General features: G+C 41.4%; 3 non-coding genes across 3 annotated transcripts; all 3 read left to right on the top strand.

The window, feature by feature from the left end:
* The first annotated feature begins 521 nt into the window (after window positions 1–521).
* trnai-aau (transfer RNA isoleucine (anticodon AAU)) lies at window positions 522–595 on the top strand. The gene has a single exon. It is a non-coding gene; the product is annotated as a tRNA-Ile (tRNA).
* Window positions 596–16,249: 15,654 nt separating this feature from the next.
* Window positions 16,250–16,331, top strand: trnar-ccu (transfer RNA arginine (anticodon CCU)). The gene has a single exon. It is a non-coding gene; the product is annotated as a tRNA-Arg (tRNA).
* A 2,460-nt stretch (window positions 16,332–18,791) lies between these two features.
* On the top strand, window positions 18,792–18,873 carry trnas-aga (transfer RNA serine (anticodon AGA)). The gene has a single exon. It is a non-coding gene; the product is annotated as a tRNA-Ser (tRNA).
* The last annotated feature ends 4,867 nt before the right edge of the window (window positions 18,874–23,740 follow it).

Here is a 23,740-nt window from a genome sequence, read left to right on the forward strand (position 1 = left end):
CCCTTGCAACTCGCAACTGAAAACCCACTGAAGCTAAGCAGGTGTGAGCCAGGTCAGTACCCGGATGAGGATGAGCTACAGGGAAAAACAAAGCTTCCAGCTGGAAGCGGTGTTAATGGTGCCGGCGGAGGGGCGCTCGCCCTGAGGTCTGTGCGGGTCCCAATGCCCCAGTATAGTGACGGAGATGCTGTGTTGTTAAAGGGCGCTGTCTTTTGGATGAGATGTAAAACCGAGGTCACAGCGCTCTGTGGTCATTCAAAATGACCACCAAAACCTTTGACAAAAGCTCTTGGTAATTGATGGTCTTCAAAAATGCTTCTCCTTTAGGTACATTTTAAATCAGCTGAAAAATGCTGTGAAATGGGGGGGCACTTCAGGCCAGTGTAGGATTTGGGTTACAAGAACCATGAAAGTGCACGAGAAAGCCCGTACACTGAATTACACGGCTTTCTATTCAAAGGAGGACAAAAGAAATTCCCTGAGTTCGATTTTTTGCAGCACAGAGAGGAGCACTGTTGTGAGGCTGGTTAGCTCAGTTGGTTAGAGCGTGGTGCTAATAACGCCAAGGTCACGGGTTCGAGCCCCGTACGGGCCAGGTCCTTTTCTCCTCTCTTACCAAAGCTGTTAGGTTCTTTTCCGTGGTGAGAGGGGTTGTCATGCAACGCTGCCACATAGTGCCGACAGACAAGAGTGTCTTAGGTGGAGCCAAAATCAAGTGTCACAAATGCAAGTGGGAGGATTTCAAATGTTTAATATGGTAAAAATAAGCGGAAGTTATCTGCTGGTCCGGCACAGTCTGCCATGCTTTTGTCATATACTGTAAAGTGGTGTCGAACTGGGTGTCGAACTGGAGCCTCACCATTTGCATATGTGAGGCTCCAGTTATACATCGAATGTCACATTAAATGACAAAAATTAAGAGAGTTAAAGCAGATGGAGAGGTTTTCTTACAACTTTTGAGCCGACACAGTTTTGGAAAATGTTTCCTTCAGGCTGCACTGTACAACATAGGCAGCCAAGAGTCTCCAAAACAAAACAGAATTGACAGATAGGAGAAAATACCCACTCGTCCTGAAGTTCCCATAATCCAGCACTGAGCGTAAACAAAGTGTCTAAGTAGCGTGGGAATGCTAACCCTAACCCTAGCTGGAGTTTGAGCAATCCAGCACTGAGCGTAAAAAGATGAGTCAAAGTAACGTCTAATCGGGTTAGTTTCCTTAGAGCTGGTTCAGAGTTTGCTCAAGAGTTTACCTTTCACAGATGGGCAAAGAAGAAAGTTGGGGGTGCACGCTTCAAGGCGCCTTACAGCTGTAGGGAGTGATTCGAGACGATTCGTGGCGTGTGCTCGTTCCCATATACCGTACGCCCCGGGGTGCAGTGCTAGGATGACGTACAATACCGCTTGGGCACGTAACGGCGTTATATGCAAGTGCGGGACGTGAGGGTTTTCGTTTGTTCGTTTTGTTTTGCTCTGCTTTGCTTTGTTTCGTGGTCAAGAGGCGTAAGGTAAGTCGTAATCCAGGGAGAACACTGGTGGCAAACAGTCCGAGGTGAGAGGCGAGGTCCAAAGTCAAAAAGGCAGAAGGGGAGTCCAATATCCAGAATAAACGAGGTAATGGAAAAAACGCCAGGTAGAGCTCTCAAGGAATAGACTCAATACCGAGCAGCGGGAAGCAGGTAAAGATGGTAAAAATAGCACTGTGTACCGCACGGTGGAGTGTGTGCAGGTGGGTTAACTCGTGCGGCAGCGTTTGTTAATAATCACCCACTGCTGGTGCTGATTAGATCGCTTAAGAGTTGGTCTTAACTGCCTGGCGGTCATGACAAGCTCCTCTTTAAGCTGTGGTTTAGTTTTGCATTCATGTGTTTCTAGAGCAGTTATTTATGGGGGTGGGTGGGTCTTTCACAGAGGCTCAGGACAAATCCCCCGCATGAAAGTCTACTGTGTGCGTTCAGACAGTCACAGGTCAAGAGCCAGGCAGGAGGACAATGGACAGAAGAGCCAACGAGCTAAAAATAAAAGAACGAATATGAAAAAGCCACCATCTTTTTCTTTTTGACATTTTCCGACATTCATGCAAGCCAAGACAAAGTTGCTCGTAGCTACTTGTGGATTCAAATACTCTATCGAGTGCTTTGATGAGTTTTTGCAATTTGATTGTCGTCCTGTCAGCCTGTTTCTGTTTTTTTTTTCAATCTAGTGATGGAAAGTAAGAGGGAAATGATGGAGCAATCAATAACCGCTCCGGAAAAATGGCAGAAAGAAATGGCCCGTCACTAAGGACATTTGTGAAGCAGAGGAGTGACATCACCACAAAGGCGACTTATTCTGCTGATCGTTTTGGTGAATAATGATTGAGGCGCGTTAAGAGAAAGGTAGCTGCATCAGCATGCTTAGGCTGCAAAGGATAAAGCAAAGGTTTACTCCATGCTGAAAAGAGAAAAAAAGAAGCACAACGTTTCGGCTGTGGAGCCTTCTGCGCCATCTTCTTTAGCGATGGTGATGATGTTTACATTGGAAAAACTGAGACACCCATACCAGAGGGGCTTGAACCACCAACCTTTTAGTTAACAGTCAAATGCACTAACCAATTGCTCCACAGAGACTGACGGCCGCTTGTGCGCCCTACATTTGCAGGTTTATGGTCAAAGAAAACAATTGTTTGCGCTTCTTGTAGCCAGCAATATTTTTTCACTGACAACCAAGAAATTGATTTCATCTTTCACAAAATGTATGGATTTCTTCAGAAACAAGTTATTCCAGAAAGGAAATGCATTCTTGCATTAAACTGAACAAAGCTGTACATGTTTGTCTGAAATGATACATTTGGCACAACAAGACACGGAGAGAGGCACAGCTGGTATTCAGACCCAGGATCGCCTGCTTACTAGGCAGGCACTTTAAGCCACTAGGGAGCACCGCACTTTTACAGACACTTGGACACATCTGCGCTCGGTGTGCACTTAACATAATCTCTGAGCCCGTTGCCTCCTTCCCATTTAATAGCAGAACTGACGCCAAGAGAAATGATGAGAAATGGCATTTATCTGGCACTTCTCATGGAGCTCAATGCCCTTGAAACCTCCCCAAGGCGACAGAGCTGTGCATTCTTTGGCGACAACATTTTTTCTTTTGTTTTATTTCTATACTTATTGATAGAAAAAAAAACGATATGTCATGTACTGTAAGGGAAATGTCTCTTTTCATGGGGAAAGCTAGCACCAGCAAATGTTGTGTTTAGAAGAAGTGATTTAACATGACACGTGACCTAACATACCGGAGCAAAAGCTCACCCAGCAAGCCCTGCTTTACTTCTACAGGAGATAAGTAGAGTCTGCAAGATGTTCAGCTGGGTAGCTATGTCAGCATGCCTCGGCTGCAAAGGAACAAGTAATAGGTTTATTGCATGCTGAAAAGAGAAGAAAGGAAACACAACGTTTCGGCCGTGAGGTCTTCTCACACCTGAAGAAGCCTCACACCTGTAAAAGGTTCCATGGTTTTCTTTCTTCTCTTTTCAACATGGAATACACCTATTGTCTGCAAGATGTGACAATTTCACGGTGTTTTGGAAGAAAACCTTTTTTCTTTGAATTCAAAATCAATCGGAATTTCAGCACGACACATCAACACTTTTTCTGTTTTAAGGAGATGATATTTTAAACCTGATAAAAATAGTAGGAAACACAAGTTTCTTGCTGTGAAAATTTAGATGGGGAAGTGTACTACTGGTAGCAGTGTAGAGCTCTCTGTGGTGGAGTGCAAGCGCATGTTCTATGGGCCAGTGGTGTAATGGATAACGTGTCTGATTTTGTGTCAGAAGATTGTAGGTTCGAGTCCTACCTGGCTCGTGAGGCTTTTAAACCTCTCAGGTTCCTCGGTAACAGGTTGCCGTCATGTATATGAACTATAGAAAAGCATTTGCCACAACCCGTAAATTAGCACGCAAGTGCGGGCTAGTTAACACAGAACTGTATGGAGATCATCTCCAGCTCCGAGCTCAATTGCAATGAAAAAACATGCAGAACAGAACTGGAGAGCAGCTGAATTTGTGCTCAGTAGGGTGGGGAGGACTCAGCATTGCTATTGTTCTAATTGGCATGAACTGCAGGGGATCTGAATCAGAACATGTCAGTTAGTTCGATCATTGCATCAATACGTAGGCCACGTTAATATAGAATTATTACTTTGTCTGTCTCGTCTTTGTATATAGCTGAATGTCCCTGACAATTTCATGTTAGTTTTTAAGAACGACATTGGTGCTAATATATACATATATAGCATATAAGGAACACGTAAAAGTTTAGTCCATGCTGAAAAGATAAGAAAACCGCCACAACGTTTCATCTTGGAATAAATCTTTACTTGTTGTTTTGCAGCCTACCCATTCTGACCTAACTCCTCCCTTGAAATTCCCTAACAGATAAGGGTACGTAACGGCTCATGCGATGCTCAGTTGCAATTTGTCCCAAAACAAACAAGAACAGCAGCTGAGGGTTTGAGTTTGAACATGCACTGTATTAAAGCAGCTTTTATTTCCATTGATAAATGCTAGATATTCCTACAGAGATTCTCCAGGTGAGTAAGCGATTCCTGTTTCTGTTTCTATTTCTGTTTCATATATATATATACAGTATATATATATATGTTACATGTGTCTCTGCAATAGTATACATGTGTTATACACTATCAGGGGCTGCTTTTTTGTGCACCTCATCTACAACAAGGTTTTTTTTTTCATTTATGTTTGTGGACCTTCACCATTTGAGGAAGTGAGTTAGATAAGAAAGTTACAGGTATGGTGAGCAATGACTGACAAAGGCACGTACTGCGTATTCCTTACAGAAGAGTAAGCAATTTGTTCTAAAAAACACCGGCTAAAGTCCAACATCGTTAGCAATCTTATTACTTAAATAGAATTAACATCAATAAACTGTAAGGTGCTGGTACTAGGCGATTTAGAGTGTTAAAGGTCCCAGCGAAAACAAAACAGCGCTGGTCCTTTTTCATGCACGCACGAGAGAAAATGCAAAGGACACCGTAGTCGGCAGGATTTGAACCTGCGCAGGGAGACCCAAACAGATTTCAAGTTTGTTGCCTTAACCACTCGGCCACGATTACAGTAAATACGCCAGCTGTTGGCTTCTTGCTACAATCGAACAGGGAGTGCGAGGCGGCGGCGGCGGCGGCAACTTTTTTCAAGGGCTACTGCCCTGTCTCTCTCACACCTGAAGAAGGCTCCACGGCCGAAACGTTGTGTTCCCTTTCTTCTTTTTTTCAGCATGGAATAAACCTATTACTTGTTCCTTTGCAGCCTACGCATGCTGACGCAGCTACCCACCTGAACTTTTTTCAAGTTCGCTCTCCGTTTAAGAAACCTTTTACGCCATACGTGTAAGCAGACACACACCTCAGAGTACTTAAGGGTGGCTTCAAGTTGGAATGATAAAGTCTCCCCGTTCGGACATGAAAATAGAACTTTCTTAGACAGAAAGAAATCAACAACGGAGACATGTGGACGACGATTTCAGTCACTGCACTTTGAATAGCATTTTTACTCGAGTTACAGGAGATGCACGAATGGCCCTTGACCTACGCTCTTACGAATGCCTTGGAACATTCAAAGAGAATAGCCCTCAAGTCCTGCGGTTTATTATAATGCTGTTGCGTGTCGAGGCAGTATTTGACTCCGTCCTACCGTTGAGACACGGGGCGTACTGTAAATGAACTGCACCTGACAGCTTTAGAAAAACACCTGGGCTCAGTACGGTGCTGAGAGCTCAGCGTTGCTGTTCTAATTAGCACGCACTGCATCGGCTATGAGTCCGAACTTTTCAATTATTCCGATCAGTAAGTCAACACGTAGTCCACATGAACGGTAGAAATATTCTCTTGTCTGTCTCTTGTTTTTATAGAACTGAATGTCCCTGACAATGTACTGTTAGTTTTAATTGAAGAACGGCATCTGTGTTCAAATATACCAGACAAGTTTATGTAACTGCTCATGCGACACTCAGTTGTAATTAGTCAAGAAATAAAGTCGAACAACAGCTGCGGGTTTGATTCTGAACGTATGAGATTGCAGCGCCTTTTACTTCCATTGACAAATGATAGAGATTCGAAGAGAGATCCTTCAGACCAGCAAGCAAACCCACGGCTATTTCGGTTTTCTATCTAGGCAACGTTGGTGTCTGCAATAGCATACATGAAAGCGTGATGCAATTTCTGTGGCTACATTTGTTGCACGTCATGCACAGTAAGAGTGTTTCTAACACCAAATAAAAAGTCAACAATTAGCGATCACGCCTTCTCCTCAGTTAACCCACTGAAACCCTTGCTGTTAACAGTTCTTTACTGCGTGCTTTACCAGCACCTACATATCGTGTCGGTTCTTTCAGCTTTATTCATTAGGTTTTCAAAGGCATAAGCAGAGCACCAGAGGTGCGAAGGCAAAGTGTGTGGTTATCTGAAGAACTGATGTCCATGGCAGCGGGTCCAAGCGATTTCGCGTTGTTATAGTACCAGGAAAGGAGAAGCGGCACTTCGCCTCTGCCGCGCAGGCACAAGGCGACATGCGGCAGACGCCGGAGTCGGCAGGTTTCGAACCTGCGCGGGGAGTCCCCAACGCATTTCGAGCCCATCGCCTTAACCACTCGACCACGACAAAAGCGAGCCCGCCGCCGTCGCATTCCTCCTATAATCAAACACGGACTGCGAGGTGGCTGCGGATACCTTTTTAAAGTTGCTCTCCGTTAAAAAAAAAATACCTTTCACAAGATACGTGCCGGCAGACAGACACGCCTCAGAGGGTTTAAGGCTGGCTTCACGTTCAAATGATAAAGTCCCCCCGTCCGGATGTCAAAATGCAACTTTGGCAGACAGAACAAACATCAACAAACCACAAATGTGGACAAGGATTTTACAAGCTGCACCACACTGCACTTTCAAAAGCATTTACGTTCGTGTTAGACGCAGGACTTGCCTTTGATTTGCGCGCTTACGAACGCCATAGAAAACGAAACAAAACTAAAGCCCTCGGCTCCTGCACTTGATTATAATGCCGTTACGTTTCAAAGCAGGAATTTACGTCATCCTACCACTGCAACACGGGGAATAGAGGGAAATGAGCACACGCTACGAATCATCTCAATCACTCCCTAGAGTCGTAAGGCGCATTGAAGGGTGCACCCCCATCATTAATCGTTGCGCCTCTGTGAAAGGAAAGCTCTTGGGCAGTCTTTGAAACAGCTCGGATGAAACACTTGATTGCTTCCATGTGCATCTGGAGCCCACCCAGTAGGCAAAAGACGTATAATATACGTCTATTAAACGCATACCTTATACGTCTAAATGTGGTCTACAATTCGTGTAGAATGAAATTCTAATATACGTCTAAAGTTATACGTCAATTATACGTCTATGTTTAGACGTTCATTATACATAAATGGTTGGAGTTCTATTATACGGATAAATTTAGAGGACTATTATACATATATGGTTGGAGTTCCGGATAACTTTAGAGGTCTATTATACGTATAACTTTAGAGGTCTATTATACGTATATGGTTAGAGGTCTATTATACGTTTAACTTTAGAGGTCTATTATACGTATATGGTTAGAGGTCTGTTATACGTATATGGTTAGAGGTCTATTATACGGATAACTTTAGAGGTCTATTATACGTATATGGTTAGAGGTCTATTATACGCATAACTTTAGAGGTCTATTATATGTATATGGGTAGAGGTCTATTATACATCAAAGATAGATTTTATAGGTGTAGAAACAAGTAAACCAAGCCAATGATTAGATTTAGAAATGTATTCTGAAAATACACATTCACACCTGAAACATATGTATTTCAAATTATACATTGTATACAATCAATCAACAATCAACATATGGGCAATAATCATAAAAAAACACAACTAGTCTTAAACTTCAGCTACAAATTCTGGTAACATGGCAATATACAGTATAGTAATGACAAACACAAAACTAATTACATTAACACACTAACTCAAAACCACATTTTGATTCAAATATACATTTTAAAATGTACAACTTCTATATTTCCAAGAAAAAAAAATATTACAATGGAAGTTAAGATGATTTTTTTCCACTATTTGCAAACCCTGTCTAATTGTCCTAACAGTTAGAACCAAAAACCTATTATTTTCAGTGTCCAGATCCCCTGGCCCCCTGCCTTGCATATGCATTCTTCAAGTAACACATTGCGTGCTCCTTTATTCCTTTTTCTGTTGATGTAGGGTGGGACTTCAGCACCGCAGCTAGGATAAAATTATATAATATTACTTCCCAAATAAATGATGATTAATATCTTCTTTAGTATAATCTAAAAAATGAACGGTTTACTAAGCTCAAAGCTGAAATAAATGTATAAAATTTGGCTTGCATCATAGCAGTTGAGCAATAAAGTCTGTCCTAATTACCCAAAGTTTGAAAGTACAACATAGAATAAGAATAAGAGAAACGGCAAAACGATTTTGTGTCATCTTCCCCATTCACACTATTTTATGTGCTATTTTTTTGCTTATTCACGTACTATTTTAATCAAAATAATATTAAGAAAGATCTGTATGTATTCAGATAGTATTATTATTGTTCATACTTACCCGTCAAAAGAGGATTGCTGAGATATTTGCAGATATACTTCTACGTTTGAAAAACGTGTCCAAAATGGTGACCAACGAATACTAGCAATGCATTGTGGTATATAACCGGAAAATATGCTGGGTTCGATATTTTCTCAACGTATGCGTTTATTAATGTTGTCGATATTATGGTTGAAATTTAACATTGATAATACATCGCGGCTATGTGCCCCCTGCTATGAGCTGATGTGCAATTTTAACGCATGCAGTTAGTAAGGATCGGTCACTGTTGTATGGTATTATATATAATGACATTATGGAATAGGATGGGGACAGGCCTGGCATCACGGGGGGAGGGGGGAATGTCGCCCCTTCAGTTTTGGGCAAAAAGATTTACCTAACTTAATTTGCGCCCTAAAAAAATAGTTGTACTTTGTCAATGGTCAGACAACACTAAATGACACGAACAGTCACTCAGTCTGTTTGATGGGCAGGAGGGCTATCCGTCCAGGAACTGCACATATCAGTGTCGTTATTGAGTGTCAACATTACGATCCTGTTTGCTCAGGTGGACCGATTCCTTGCAGTAGTTTATCATTATACTTAAAATCGTTATATAACTAGGACTAGTTATAGCAGTTTGTGCTTTCTATTGGTTTTACAACATTTTTTTCTTAACGATTCAGAACGTCCATGTAGCTGCAAAAATGAACGCTTATGGTACTTTTCGCTCCAGGCAATACAAACCGTGAGAGTGACGAAAAATGTGAAACTGAACTTCATCGCAAATACCAGATTGCTAGTCGTTATCTTCTATCATGAAGCACTAATCAATGGCATAGCTGCGAGATTTCATTTGGGTAGCTGCACCGTACAGATGCAGCCATTCAAAATGGGTGAGGTATTTCGCGGCATACCGCGGTGGGCGTGTCAAACTATCACGCAGTATCACGCGGTATCACGTGTGTCACCTGTGTCACGTGACTAACTATCCGGCGTCGCCTTGTAAAACCGCCAGGGGGAGCTTAACCTCTCATGTACAGCATTTGAGCCTTTAATTTTGAACTGTGTATTACAGCATGTTAATCATCAGTCATTAAAATGTTGGTATATATTATGAAAGCAAGATTGCTCAGTTGGACAAAAGTACACAACCTACCTTCATCAGAAATATTTATGCATCAAAGCCTTTACTGAAGATATTACTAATAGTATTGATAATGGATGACTTTGGACAAGCTGTATACTCAAAGTATAATTTCTTTAGCACATTTGTACAAGCACTTGGAATCTGTCCAAGCCATACTTTGTCAGGCATTTTGTTTTACTTCAACGGGGCATAAAAACTTCCTTGCTTTTAACAGGGCGTTTCATAATTTCTAGCTACGAAAATGATTTAAAATGCGACACCTATCATTCAACTAGAGCTTAAAATATCACAAGGAAAAATACACACCGGTATTCCATTTCTCCCTAAACATTGTAAGCTTCGAAGTCTTTAACTAACGTGATACCGGAGTCAACCAGCATACTTTTAGAATTTGATTAAAAGGGAATATAATATGGAATCGCGTATCTAAAGAATTTAATAACGGTATGATTATATCCGTGTACTGCGGCAGGGCTGTGTAAGGCTGTTTCGCCTGGCTGATCATGCGAGCTGTCTTGTAGCCTACTGGTCTAGGTGCGTGACTACCAGCTGGCAGGTTGTGTGTTCGAATCCAGCTGGTGCTGGACTTTTCATTTTTATTTATTTATTTTTTAATCGCGTAACATAAACATATTACCGTATGCAAACTGTACTGTATACAGTATGTATATGTATATTTAATGTCTTAACTGTGCCCGTTTAATTGAATTTAAAAAAAATATTTAACACGAACATTAAGCTGTTTACATCTTCCGCCTGAGAACAGTCACCCGTTGCTACCCAACGCAGAATGGTGATTGGCTGACACCATCTGACACCCCTCTGATTGGAGAAAAAAGACGTGCTGGTGTGCTATACCAGGAAGAGGATTTCTTTCAATTCTAAACGTGTATTTTAAAAGTTTAAGAAGTAAAAACCTTACAGCGTACACAGATTTCTAAACTGATCAGGATCGTTATCTTTGTCTCATGCATAATAATGTTCACCGCTCTGTCCAGCAAATTAATAATAAACTTTATTTTATATAGCTTTTTAAACGAATAAGTAATTAGATTGCTCATAAACCTAATCACTTGCTTTTTCTTTTTATTTATGCTCAGATTTCAACTATAGATCGTATTATTAATAACCATAATAACAACCAACCAACAAAAACAACCATATAAACATAATGGTGGTGCTGGACCTTCCAGTTTTATTTATTTATTTTTTAATCGCGTAACATAAACATATTACCGTATGCAAACTGTACTGTATACAATATGTATATGTATATTTAATGTCTTAACTGTGCCCGTTTAAGTATTGAATATTCATATCTAATTTTACCACTGAAGGGAAATCTTAACATAAACATACAGTATATGGCTGGTCTCGGTACTTTAAAGAAAAAAATACGCACCAGTATTCCATTTCTCCCTAAACATTGTAAGCTTCGAATGAAACCACTAAATAAAGACATAAATATAGAAATCTTAAGATTTGTTTTATTTAATGTTGGTAGCAGGATGAACTGTCAGAGTGTATATTTTGTCGCAAAGTTGCTACAAGATGTTAACAGTGAAAAAGGTATTTAGAAATGAGTTATTTCAAGATGAAAAAGAAAACATACACGAAACATGGTTTCATTACGACCAGAATCGGTCTTGAGATATTTTTAACTTGATTTACAGTATTTGAGAGGTATGTCTTAACACCGATACTACAGTGCTTAAGTACTGCTCACGTATATGTGTCTAGGTTTATATTATGCATTTCATACGGTCAAATTACTTTTGAACAACTAATAAGAAGCGCCAAACGGTATGCGTTTTAGTTTCGTTTTGTGCTGGAACCCGTGGATTGATTAGAGATATCAAGTACATACAAGTCATTTTTTAAATGTTGTAGTTCGTCTTGAAAAAATGTTACGAGTACATCATCTATCAACAATTACACAGGTTCTGTTTCCATATTGCGGATTTTGGTTAGGTACAGTATTATCAAATCCAGTGGCGCTGTGTGTTACTTTACTGAGTCCCAATCTGTGATTGAAACCTGTAAAACCGGTTTAATTCGTCACAGCCAGCACTCTTCAGGTGTGAGGGTCTTCTGCTCAGAATGAAACGCTAAAATGTTTGTGTATATTCTAATGGTAGTGGGGGCAGGGTGTGTGGGAACAGGTTTGTTCTTCGAAGTTTAACCGATCTTGTTACAGCATGTTACAGTTTACTATTATTAACCATATTAATTTTAAGTGCTTAATGTAAAATCTTGTAAAAATATATTTTCATTGTTCAAATATACATTAATATACATTAAGTCTGACTATCATATAATAAGTTAAATACAAAACTAAAGAAAAAATAGGGTTAAATATAATTCAAAATATTTTGCTAACAATGTTAACTGTTTATGAATAATAAAATGTATTAACTAAGGAGTAGGATGGCACAGTTGTTAGTATGTTTTTTGTTTTGTTTCTTTTTCATAAATACAACAGTAGTACCTGATGTCTCAGTGGCTTTCAAAATTAAATTATGCATGCAAACCTGTGAACTAGAAAGATAACTAAGATTTTAATACTAATTAAATGACCGCGGGCACTTCCCACCCCCCTACATTCTCAGAGTAGAACAGACTAACCTTCTAATGAAAGACGGTCCACCCCCCACGGACAGGAAAAGTGCCCACAGGCACTTAAACTTAATATGGTCAGTAACGGTAAACAGTAACATGGTAAGAAGGAGCACGTACAAACGTTTTCGAAATAACCACATGTAAGACTCTGATCCTAAAAATGTTTAGGGAGAAAGTGGAATACTGGTGTGCTTCCAGAAGAATCAGTATGGCTCAGAGATTAAATAAAACTTCACAGACATTAACGAAGAGCATAACGCGTGTACTGTATACACTGCAAGTACAACCCAACTCTCTGCAGGAGTGCTGGCTGTGACGAATTGAACCGGTTTCACGGGTATTTTCAAAGTAGGAGGCGAGATTTCCAGCGAAAGACACCCCCCCTCAAAAACCCAGTAAATACAGTACTTACTAGTTAAAGGCTAGGCTCCCGACTACGGCGAAAGGAACCCTTCTTTCATTAGAAGACAATGAACATATTTTAGCCCTGAATGAATTAATAGCAAACATGGTTTACATAAAAGACATTTTTCCAAGAAAGTTTAGCCTTTGTCACTAATGAAACCACTAAATAAAGACATAAATAGAAAAATCTTAAGATTTTTAAAATACATGACTTTGCTAAAATTTATTTGAAAATAAAAACAATTACAACCGCCAGGGGAGAGAGAGAACAGGGGAGGGATGTTGGTTTTGCATAAGGGGCGGGGCTATGGAAAGTAGGTATGTTTGGGAATGTGTAGTTACATGTTCTGGCTGTTTGTGAATTATCGTTGTTGAGTATGGAGTGTTGAGGTATTGATTTTGTGTAATGCTTTATGTTGAAAATTGAGGTGGATTTTGTTTATGATAAACAGGATAAACTGGGATGGGAGGAAGGTTTGGTTTTGCATAAGGGGCGGGATTATGATAATTGGAGGACTTTGCGAGTGTAAAATGGTTTGATTATTTGATTTTGTATTGTGGTTGTTATCTATGTTTTTGGTTGGTATTATGTTTATATGGATGTTTTTGTTGGTTGGTTGTTATTATGGTTATTAATAATACGATCTATAGTTGAAATCTGAGCATAAATAAAAAGAAAAAGCAAGTGATTAGGTTTATGAGCAATCTAATTACTTATTCGTTTAAAAAGCTATATAAAATAAAGTTTATTATTAATTTGCTGGACAGAGCGGTGAACATTATTATGCATGAGACAAAGATAACGATCCTGATCAGTTTAGAAATCTGTGTACGCTGTAAGGTTTTTACTTCTTAAACTTTTAAAATACACGTTTAGAATTGAAAGAAATCCTCTTCCTGGTATAGCACACCAGCACGTCTTTTTTCTCCAATCAGAGGGGTGTCAGATGGTGTCAGCCAATCACCATTCTGCGTTGGGTAGCAACGGGTGACTGTTCTCAGGCGGAAGATGTAAACAGCTTAATGTTCGTGTTAAATATTTTTTTTAAATTCAATTAAACGGGCACAGTTAAGACATTAAATATACATATACATACTGTATACAGTACAGTTTGCATACGGTAATATGTTTATGTTACGCGATTAAAAAATAAATAAATAAAAATGAAAAGTCCAGCACCAGCTGGATTCGAACACACAACCTGCCAGCTGGTAGTCACGCACCTAGACCAGTAGGCTACAAGACAGCTCGCATGATCAGCCAGGCGAAACAGCCTTACACAGCCCTGCCGCAGTACACGGATATAATCATACCGTTATTAAATTCTTTAGATACGCGATTCCATATTATATTCCCTTTTAATCAAATTCTAAAAGTATGCTTGTTGACTCCGGTATCACGTTAGTTAAAGACTTCGAAGCTTACAATGTTTAGGGAGAAATGGAATACTGGTGCGTATTTTTTTCTTTAAAGTACCAAGACCAGCCATATACTGTATGTTTACGTTCCAAAATTAATATCGTTTATGGCCTTCACACGCGTTACAGTATGCTCCTATTCTTTTTATGCTCAGCTACTAAGATTTCCCTTCAGTGGTAAAATTCAATATCTACAACGGGCACAGTAAAGACGTTTACAGTACAGTAAGTCTTTCTACGACAGACCAACGGACCACGAGTGCCCCTGTCGGTCAACCAATCACGTACCGCGGTATCGCGTGTCATCTTACCTGCGGTATCTGTACTGCGGTGTCTTTACCGCGCACTTTGAATGGCTGCATCTATACAGCTCCGTTTCAATCGAAATATCACTCCCCCCTCAGAATTTCAGACGCCCCCCTACAGATTTTTCCCCGGGCACCGTGCGCTGATGGGGGACGGGGTGTCCAGGAAATGGTATCAACTTTTGTCAAGAAAATAAAAATAGAAACTCTATAGGCACTCAAACATTTTACTGTTTTTTTTCAGGCAGGTGGCAAGACCCCCTCAGCAAAACCCTTGTATGCCAAGCTGTGGGCATTGATTCGTCGAATATACGTATATTTACGGCGAAATTACGTCTATACGTATATATACATCGCCTCGACGTATAATCAACGTCGAATTGCAACCGTAAAATCGACGACATGAATAAACGCATATATAACGTCGAAAACACATCTAACACAGTGGCTGAGGCTTTTTACTGTATGTATCGTGTGTGCCGCAACTAGGAGTATACGGCACTCTGCACAGTGCACGAAGTAAATTATTTTGGCAGTAATTAATTTATTATATTTACTATATGTATTATACATGTGTAAATTAATTACTGCCAAAATAATTTACTTCGTAATTTACAGTAAAAAGCCTCAGGCACTGTGTTAGATGTGTTTTCGACGTTATATATGCGTTTATTCATGTCGTCGATTTTACGGTTGCAATTCGACGTTGATTATACGTCTAGGCGACGTATATATACGTATAGACGTAATTTCGCCGTAAATATACGTATATTCGACGAATCAATGCCCACTGGGAAGCTACGAATTGTCTCTAATCAGTCCCTACAGTTGTAAGACGCCTGGAAGCGTGCACCCCCATCATTAATCTTTGCGCATCTGTGCAAGGTAAACTCTGGAGCAGTCTCTGAAACGGCTCAAAGGAAACACGTGATTGATTCCATGTGCATCTGGGGTTCATTTCTTATTTACATTTAATTCAAGGGAAAGGCTTGGGTCAGTTTCAGACGGCCTCCAACAGCGAGATTCAAGCGCCCCACCTTCAGCCCAATCTGCGCCGCCAGAACGCCAACGCTCCTCTGGTCTCCGGGGTGCGGTTGTGACCCCGTAACCTAAAGTGTTGGTGGCAGACAAATGGAGACTAACAGGTGATGTCCTAGGACATGACTACATTGTGACACTCGGTGGGGATGGTGACCATTGCTTGGAAAAGAGTGCGAGGCCCCTTTAGAAAAACATTTTGTTAACAGGCATTCTGCCTCAGCCTAAACACCTATAGCTTGCAAAGCGCATGCTATTAGACAGGCACCTCTGCAAGACCTTAAGAGTCTCTTAAACTAGTGATAGTAAGGTGTTCCCAATGGGCGATGTTTGGCTTTCAAATCATCTCTCTGTGGAAGCGCCGAGATGCAGCTGTTTAAGGCTTAGAAGCAGCTGACTGTTTCACTACCTAGCTGATTACTGTCAGTCAGGGAGCTCAGAGGTGAAAAGCCTGTCTGAGAGACAATTCGCCGTCGATCAGTTCAATATGTTCCGTACCAGCTCGGCGCACCTGAGATCATCTTGGTAGCCGTGTAGCTCAGATGAGTGAGAGCGTGTGTGTGTGTACCACCGTGATTGGATGCCGGTCCTTCTCAGGTCACAGTAAACCTTCTGCTGCCTAACTTTCCTAATTTTGGGGATCCCTTTCAAAAAGCAAAGGAAAAAAAAAACTGGCTCTTCATCAGCGTGATCGACCCAACCCAGTGTGTGCCAGTGGCCTAATGGATAAGGCACTGGCCTCCTAAGCCAGGGATTGTGGGTTCGAGTCCCATCTGGGGTGCTTCTGTCCCATTTTGAGCGTACAAATGTCCTTGTGATTTGCAAAGCTGCAACCCCACCTTACTCAGTGAGCGTCTCTGCTTTTCTCTCACATACAGTTGGGAGAAAAACTTTTGTAAACAGCCCTTCGGAATGATGTGGATTTCTGCATGAATGGCTCCTAACATGTGATCTTATCTTTATCTAAGTCATAATAATTAATAAAGAGAGCCTGATTTCACAAACAACACACGCCCAACATTTGACATTGCTGTTTCTTTATTGACCAAATGGTTTAAACAATCAAGGTCATTGATGGAAAAAGTACGTGAACCCTTATATTAAGGAGCTAGTGGAACCTCCTTTATGACAAAAACCTCAACCCCCACTTTCTGTAGCGGCTTGTCAGACCTGAGCAGCGGTTAGGAGGTATTTTGGCCTATTCCTCTATGCAAAACTGTTTCAGTTCATGTATATTTTTGGGATGTCTTGCGCTGAACGGCCTGCTTCAGATCACGCCACAGCACTTCAATGGGATTGGGGTCAGGACTCTTACTTGGCCATCCCAAAATACGGAATTTCTTCTGTTTCAGCCACTCTGTTGTTGATGTACTCCTTTGTTTTTGTCATGCTGCATGACCCAGCCTCTTTCGAGTTTTAGATCACAGGCAGACACCCTGACATTCTGCTGTAGAATTTCCTGATACATCTCGGAATTCATCGGTCCCTCGATGATTGCAAGCCGTACAGCCTCCGCCATGCTTCCCAGGTGGGATGAGGTTTTGGAGTTGGTATGCGGTGCTTTGTTATCTCCAAACATAACGCTGTGCACATTTACCAACAAGTTCAACTTTTGTCACGTCTGTCCACAGAACATTGTTCCAGGAGTTGTGGAACATCCATGTGGTCTTTAGCAAACTTGAGAGGGGCAGTGGTGGTTTTTTTTGGGGGGAGAGCAGTGGTTTCCTCCGTGGTGACCTCGCATGATCACCACTCCTGTTCAGATTTCTTCTTATGGTGGACTCATGAACACAGACGTAAGACAAAGTAAACCACCTGTTTGCTAGATCCCATCCCCACTCAGCTAGTCAAAGATTCCCTCGAAGGACTGGCAGGACCTATAATTAGTATGATGAATGCATCGCTTGCGTCAGGCGTCGTACATGATCAATTTAAGGTAGTGGTTCTTAGACCGCTCCTTAAGAAGTCAAATTTGGATCCACAAGTTCTTAACAACTACAGGCCTGTCTCAAAGGTCCCATTTCAATCTAAAAGTCTTGAAAGAATAGTTGTTGCCCAACATCAAATGGATTCCAATAATATACTTGAGAAATTTCAGTCTGGTTTCTGAAACTGCATTAACAAGAGTCGTAAATTATATTCTCTTAGCTACTGATGCGGGGAATGCAACAGTGCTAGGAATGCAAACTTTAGGTTGCGCTTCTTCATGCTGCATCATTGGCATGAGTGGAGCTTTTTAAACGTCTGTACTTACTGCGCCCCATAAGAAATCGTTCGTCCCTGTTCAAAAGAGATTGTGCGATGTCCTGCAGCGTTCGCAAAGCAAACCTTTGACAGTTTGAATAGAGGAATTTATTCTGCTTCCTGTGCGTGCAGTAGTTACAAACTTGAACGTCTTTACACGATCTCCTGCAGTTTTCAGTGGGCAGGCTTGGTCAGATGGCTTGGAAAAACGCACTGTTTCGGCTAGGGAAACATCATGAGCAGTGTCCTGCATGTTTTCTGTGTATAGCTGTCTTTTAACGCATTCAGAATTCATTCGAAATCATTGATTTCTCCAATTAACAAGGATCCCTTAAAGGATGAGTCAAAGTAACATCTAATCGGATTAGTTTCCTTAGAGCTGGTTCAGAGTTTGCTCAAGAGTTTACCTTTCACAGATGAGCAAAGAAGAATGTTGGGGGTGCACGCTTCTAGGCACCTTACAGCTGTAGGGAGTGATTCGAAAACGATTCGTGGCGTGTGCTCGTTCCCATATACCATACGCACCGGCATGCAGTGCTAGGATGACGTACAATACCGCTTGGGCACGTAACGGCGTTATATGCAAGTGCGGGACGTGAGGGTTTTCGTTTGTTCGTTTTGTTTTGCTCTGCTTTGCTTTGTTTTGCTTTCCATCGCGTTGGTAAGAGCGTAAATAAAAAGGTGATTCCTGCGTCTACCACTAATGTAAGAGCTATTTCAAGTGCGACGTGGTGCGGCTTTTCAAATGCTTGTGGGCATTTCTCTGTTGTTGATTCTTTTTTTGTGTGTAACAAAGTGGCATTTTCATGTCCGGACGGGGAGACTTTATCATTCCGACATGAAGCCACCCTTAAGTCCTCTGAGGCGTGTCTGTCTGCAAGGCTTGTATTTTGGAAATGTTTTTTTGAAACGGAGAACGACTTTGAAATAGGCTTCCGCCGGCGCCTCGCGATCCATGTAAGATTGTAGCAAGAACGCAGCGGCAGCGGGGCTTGCTGTAGTCGTGGCCGAGTGGTTAAGGCGATGGACTAGAAATCCATTGGGGTCTCCCCGCGCAGGTTCGAATCCTGCCGATTACGTTGTCCGCCTCCAGTCGGTGTGTTCCGGCGCAAGCAAAGAAGCGCACCTCTTTGCTGTTCCTGGTGGTCTTAAAACGCCCAATCGCTTGTACCCGCTGCCTTGGAAATAAATTCTTCAGCATCTGCGAATGGCATTTTGCAGCTGGAAGCATATGTCGACGCTTTTTGCACAGAGCACCAAAAAAGCGTCTTTTTTGAAGGCCCAGACACTGAGCATTGGTGGTTCAGTGGTAGAATTCTTGCCTGCCACGCGGGAGGCTTGGGTTTGATTCCCGGCCAATGCAGTGGTTTTTGCAGCGAGCGGCTGCATCCCCTTGCAACTCACAACTGAAAACCCACTGAAGCTAAGCAGGTGTGAGCCAGGTCAGTACCCGGATGAGGGTAAGCTACAGGGAAAAACAAAGCTTCCAGCTGGAAGCGGTGTTAATGGTGCCGGCGGGGGGGCGCTCACCCTGAGGTCTGTGCGGGTCCCGATGTCCCAGCATAGTGACGGAGACGCTGTGTTGTAAAAGGGCGCTGTCTTTTGGATGAGATGTAAATCCGAGGTCATAGTGCTCTGTGGTCATTAAAAATGACCACCAAAACCTTTGACAAAAGCTCTTGGTAATTGATGGTCTTCAATAATGCTTCTCCTTTAGGTACATTTTAAATCAGCTGAAAAATGCTGTGAAATAGGGGGACACTTCAGGCCAGTGTAGGATTTGGGTTACAAGAACCATGAAACTGCACGAGAAAGCCCGTACACTGAATTACACGGCTTTCTATTCAAAGGAGGGCAAAAGAAATTCCCTGAGTTCGATTTTTTACAGCACAGAGAGGACCACCGTCATGAGGTCGGTTAGCTCAGTTGGTTAGAGCGTGGTGCTAATATGGCCAAGGTCACGGGTTTGATCCCCGTACAGGCCAGGTTCTTTTCTCCTCTCTTACCAAAGCTGTTAGGTTCCTTTCCGTGGTGAGATGGGTTGTCATGCAACGCTGCCACATAGTGCCGACAGACAAGAGTGTTGCGGGAGAAGAGAAAAGTGTTTGAAGATTTAAGAGTGTCTTAGGTGGATTCAAAATCAAGTGTCACAAATGCAAGTGGTTGGATTTCCAATGTTTAATATGGTAAAAATATGCAGAAGTTATCTGCCGGTCATGGCACAGTCTGCCATGCTTTTGTCAGATACTGTAAAGTGGTGTCGAACTGGAGCCTCACCATTTGCATATGTGAGGCTCCAGTTATACATCGAGTGTCACATTAAATGACAAAAATGAAGAGAGTTAAAGCAGCTGGAGAGGTTTTCTTACAACTTTTGAGCTGACACAGTTTTGGAAAATGTTTCCTTCACACTGCACTGTACAACATAGGCAGCCAAGAGTCTCCAAAACAAAACAGAATTGACAGATAGGAGAAAATTCCCACTCGTCCTGAAGTTCCCAAAATCCAGCACTGAGCGTAAACAAAGTGTCTAAGTAGCGTGGGAATGCTAACCCTAACCCTAGCTGGAGTTTGAGCAATCCAGCACTGAGCGTAAAAAGATGAGTCAAAGTAACGTCTAATCGGATTCGTTTCCTTAGAGCTGGTTCAGAGTTTGCTCAAGAGTTTACCCAGTGGGCATTGATTCGTCGAATATACGTATATTCACGGCGAAAATACGGCTATACGTATATATACGTCGCCTCAACGTATAATCAACGTCGAATTGCAACCGTAAAATCGACGACATTAATAAACGCATATATAACGTCGAAAACACATCTAACACAGTGCCTGAGGCTTTTTACTGTATGTATCGTGTGTGCCGCAACTAGGAGTATACGGCACTCTGCACAGTGTACGAAGTAAATTATTTTCGCAGTAATTAATTTACACGTGTATAATAAATATAGTAAATATAATAAATTAATTACTGCGAAAATAATTTTCTTCGTAAATCCTGCAATCCAGATGATTGGGGCATTGGTGCATGGCTACAGTCTGTGCTAGGAATATGGAGAGGGTCTCTGGTTCAATACATATTTGTGGGTCTGGTATTATTCGTTATGATCATATCGTTAATATCCTGTTTGAAAAACATGTGGACTAAAGCTGCTGCTTCTGTGCTAATTGTACGCCCTGAAGGGATCATGAAGGTCAAAAAATGATTTCATGGGAAAGGTTCTCTTATCTAGTGGCAGAACCTGATGGGTAGAACAATATAGCTTTAAGGGGGGTTACCCTTGGGAGTGATTCCCCTAGATGCAAATGATTATTGTGGTTTGTTTGTTCATAATAAGATGTTTTGCAGGAACGGAACAAAGAGAAATTTTACAACTTCAGCTAGAATTGTTCTACAAAACGTCACAGCTGAGGCAGGGGAACAATGTGTAGATTTTTCTAAGAGTTATTACCCAGTTGTTGACAAATCTGTTGACCAAAAAAGCCTAGGATTATGCTGGGCTCCAGCCCACAGGGATTTACCTGTGCTGTAAGAACTAATGAGTGAATAAGGAGACTGGATTCTGGTGAAAGACTTCAGGAAAAAGAAATGGTGTTCACTCAGGTGGAGGGGGCTGTACCAGGTGCTGCTGACCACTGCCACTGCTGTGAAGGTCACAGAAATGGTGCCCTGGATTCATGCTTCCCACTGTAAAAAGGTCACAAACGAACTGAGCAAAGTGCAGGAGTGATGTCTCCACAAGGACAGATGGGGATAACCTGCTTGGGACTGATGTGCTAAGCCTTTTTCCTTTTTATGTAGAAGCCTGTCACCACCCCAAAAGAGGAAGAAACTAAACACGAAGCGTCTTTGTATACAAACTGGCTGAATGAAACTGATAATGAGGGGGATATGAGTAATTTGTGGTATAAATTTATAAATCATACTGTAAAGTTAAAGAAATTTAATGCATCTTGTTATATATGTGCTTTAATGCCTCATTCTACAGCCTCACCCATGCGACTTTTTATGAAATGTACTCTTTTATTAATATCACGTTAGAAGGCTTAGACGCTATCAAACAAGAATTAAGGGGAGTTAGATTAATGGCACTTCAGAACAGGTTCGTGCTGGACCTTCAAAATGCAGCATCTGGAGGAGTCTATGCTTTAGTAGGAGACTCCTGTTGTACATATATTCCAGCTAATGACTATGATTACGGAAATCTTACGCTCGCTATTCAGCATTTGAAAGAACTAAAAGACAAGGTGAATAAAGAGAGAGGCATAAAAGATACACCGGCTTTTCTCTCCTGGTTAGAATCACTGTTTGGGCCAGGGGGAATGTTTTTCTTTTAAGTTACTAACACCGATTATAGGGGCTGTGATACTTGTCTTCCTGTTTTTATGTTGCTGTATGACATGTATTATTCCAATGCTTCGAAATATGGAAATATGGTACCTAGGAGGATAAACTGTTCATCCTTCCAGTCTGGAGAATTGGCAGCTGTCTGACGTCAGTTAGTGATCCTTAAAAAATTAATAGTTCCAGGACAGTGTGCATCACCAGAAAATCAATTTCAATGCATTAAAACTCTTGTTATCCTTCTGATCATTGAAGTGTCATTGCCCCAGCACTGTATACTCTTACTTTTGATGCCTGTCTGAAGTTGGATCCATTTCTAAGAATGGTGACTCACATATCCTCATGCTCAACTTTGGCTCAACCACACAAACTATGAAGTTAATCATCTGCTTTTGCTCCAAGATTTATGTTACTAGGCTCTCTCCTGGGGATCCTCGTGTTCTAACATTGCCCTTATTGTGGATGATCCATGACAGAATTCAGGGAATTCAGAATTCTGATACCTCAGCTCAGATTCTGACTGGGCAGACTGTCATTGCCTGGTGTGAATGTGTGCATATTGTATCTGTTTTTGTGCATGTTCTGTGGCCTGTTGTACAGTACATCACAAATGAAAGGGAAATGGAAAACTAAAATAAGACTCAAGTGTTTTATCTTTCATTAACAGTGTTTCATTAGTATCTGTGCTAGATCCTGTCATCCACTGCTTACCACGACAGGCTCTAGCACAGGATAGCAGCTAATACATTTAACAATCTCACTGCACAATGTTGTATATTCAAGGGCTGATCTTCTGTACTTTTTCTTTCACTTTTCATTTCCTAGAAACTCAGTCCTGCCAGGAATAATCTGAGAACAAAATCAATCTGAGTGAAAATCTAAGCAGAGGAAGATTGTTTTACAGAGTCAACAAGGTCTAATTCAAGGTCATCAGCACTAACAACATTCTCTCTGGAGACAGGCGATAAGAAAATTGAAAGTGTGTATTGTTACATAACAGCAGAGACTATGAGTTATGCTATCATGAGAGTGGTGATGGATTTTTTTCATTGCTTAGTTTTGCAGGTTCTGTACATTTGAACATTCAAAGTGACTAAAGTAAAGGAGTTTTCCCTTTTTACCACATAATTCCCAAAGATCAACACTAATAGAAAGCCTAATTCCAGCCAAGATTCAATTACTGTCTCTCAGGCATCCCAGCAGTGGATTTCATGACTTCAGACAGCCATCTTTATCAGTGGAGAACTCAATGCTCTGAGGTTTACTGGCAGAGTCTCACACTGGGTAATATGTTGGTAAATAATGTCCTATGGAATTGTACTATTGATAAATTCTACTATGGAACTGCGATGTGTCCTGAAAAAATCTTCGATGATAGTGGTACAGTCCATCACACCCCACCTACAGCCTTTAAAAGAGAAAAAAATATTCTGATATTATGGTGGAAAAAGAGCCCTGGAATCTTTGTAGAAGGACAAAAGACGGAAAGAACGGGCAGTGTAACCATGGCAAAGAGAAGGGAAATATTGGAGAGAGCTTTTTTCATACACTTTTTATCATTGTTTTTCCAGCCCAACAATGATCAACAAATATGGGCAGGC

Source organism: Lepisosteus oculatus, unplaced genomic scaffold (genome assembly GCF_040954835.1).
Source record: "Lepisosteus oculatus isolate fLepOcu1 unplaced genomic scaffold, fLepOcu1.hap2 HAP2_SCAFFOLD_371, whole genome shotgun sequence".
In the NCBI taxonomy this organism is placed as follows: Eukaryota; Metazoa; Chordata; class Actinopteri; order Semionotiformes; family Lepisosteidae; genus Lepisosteus; species Lepisosteus oculatus.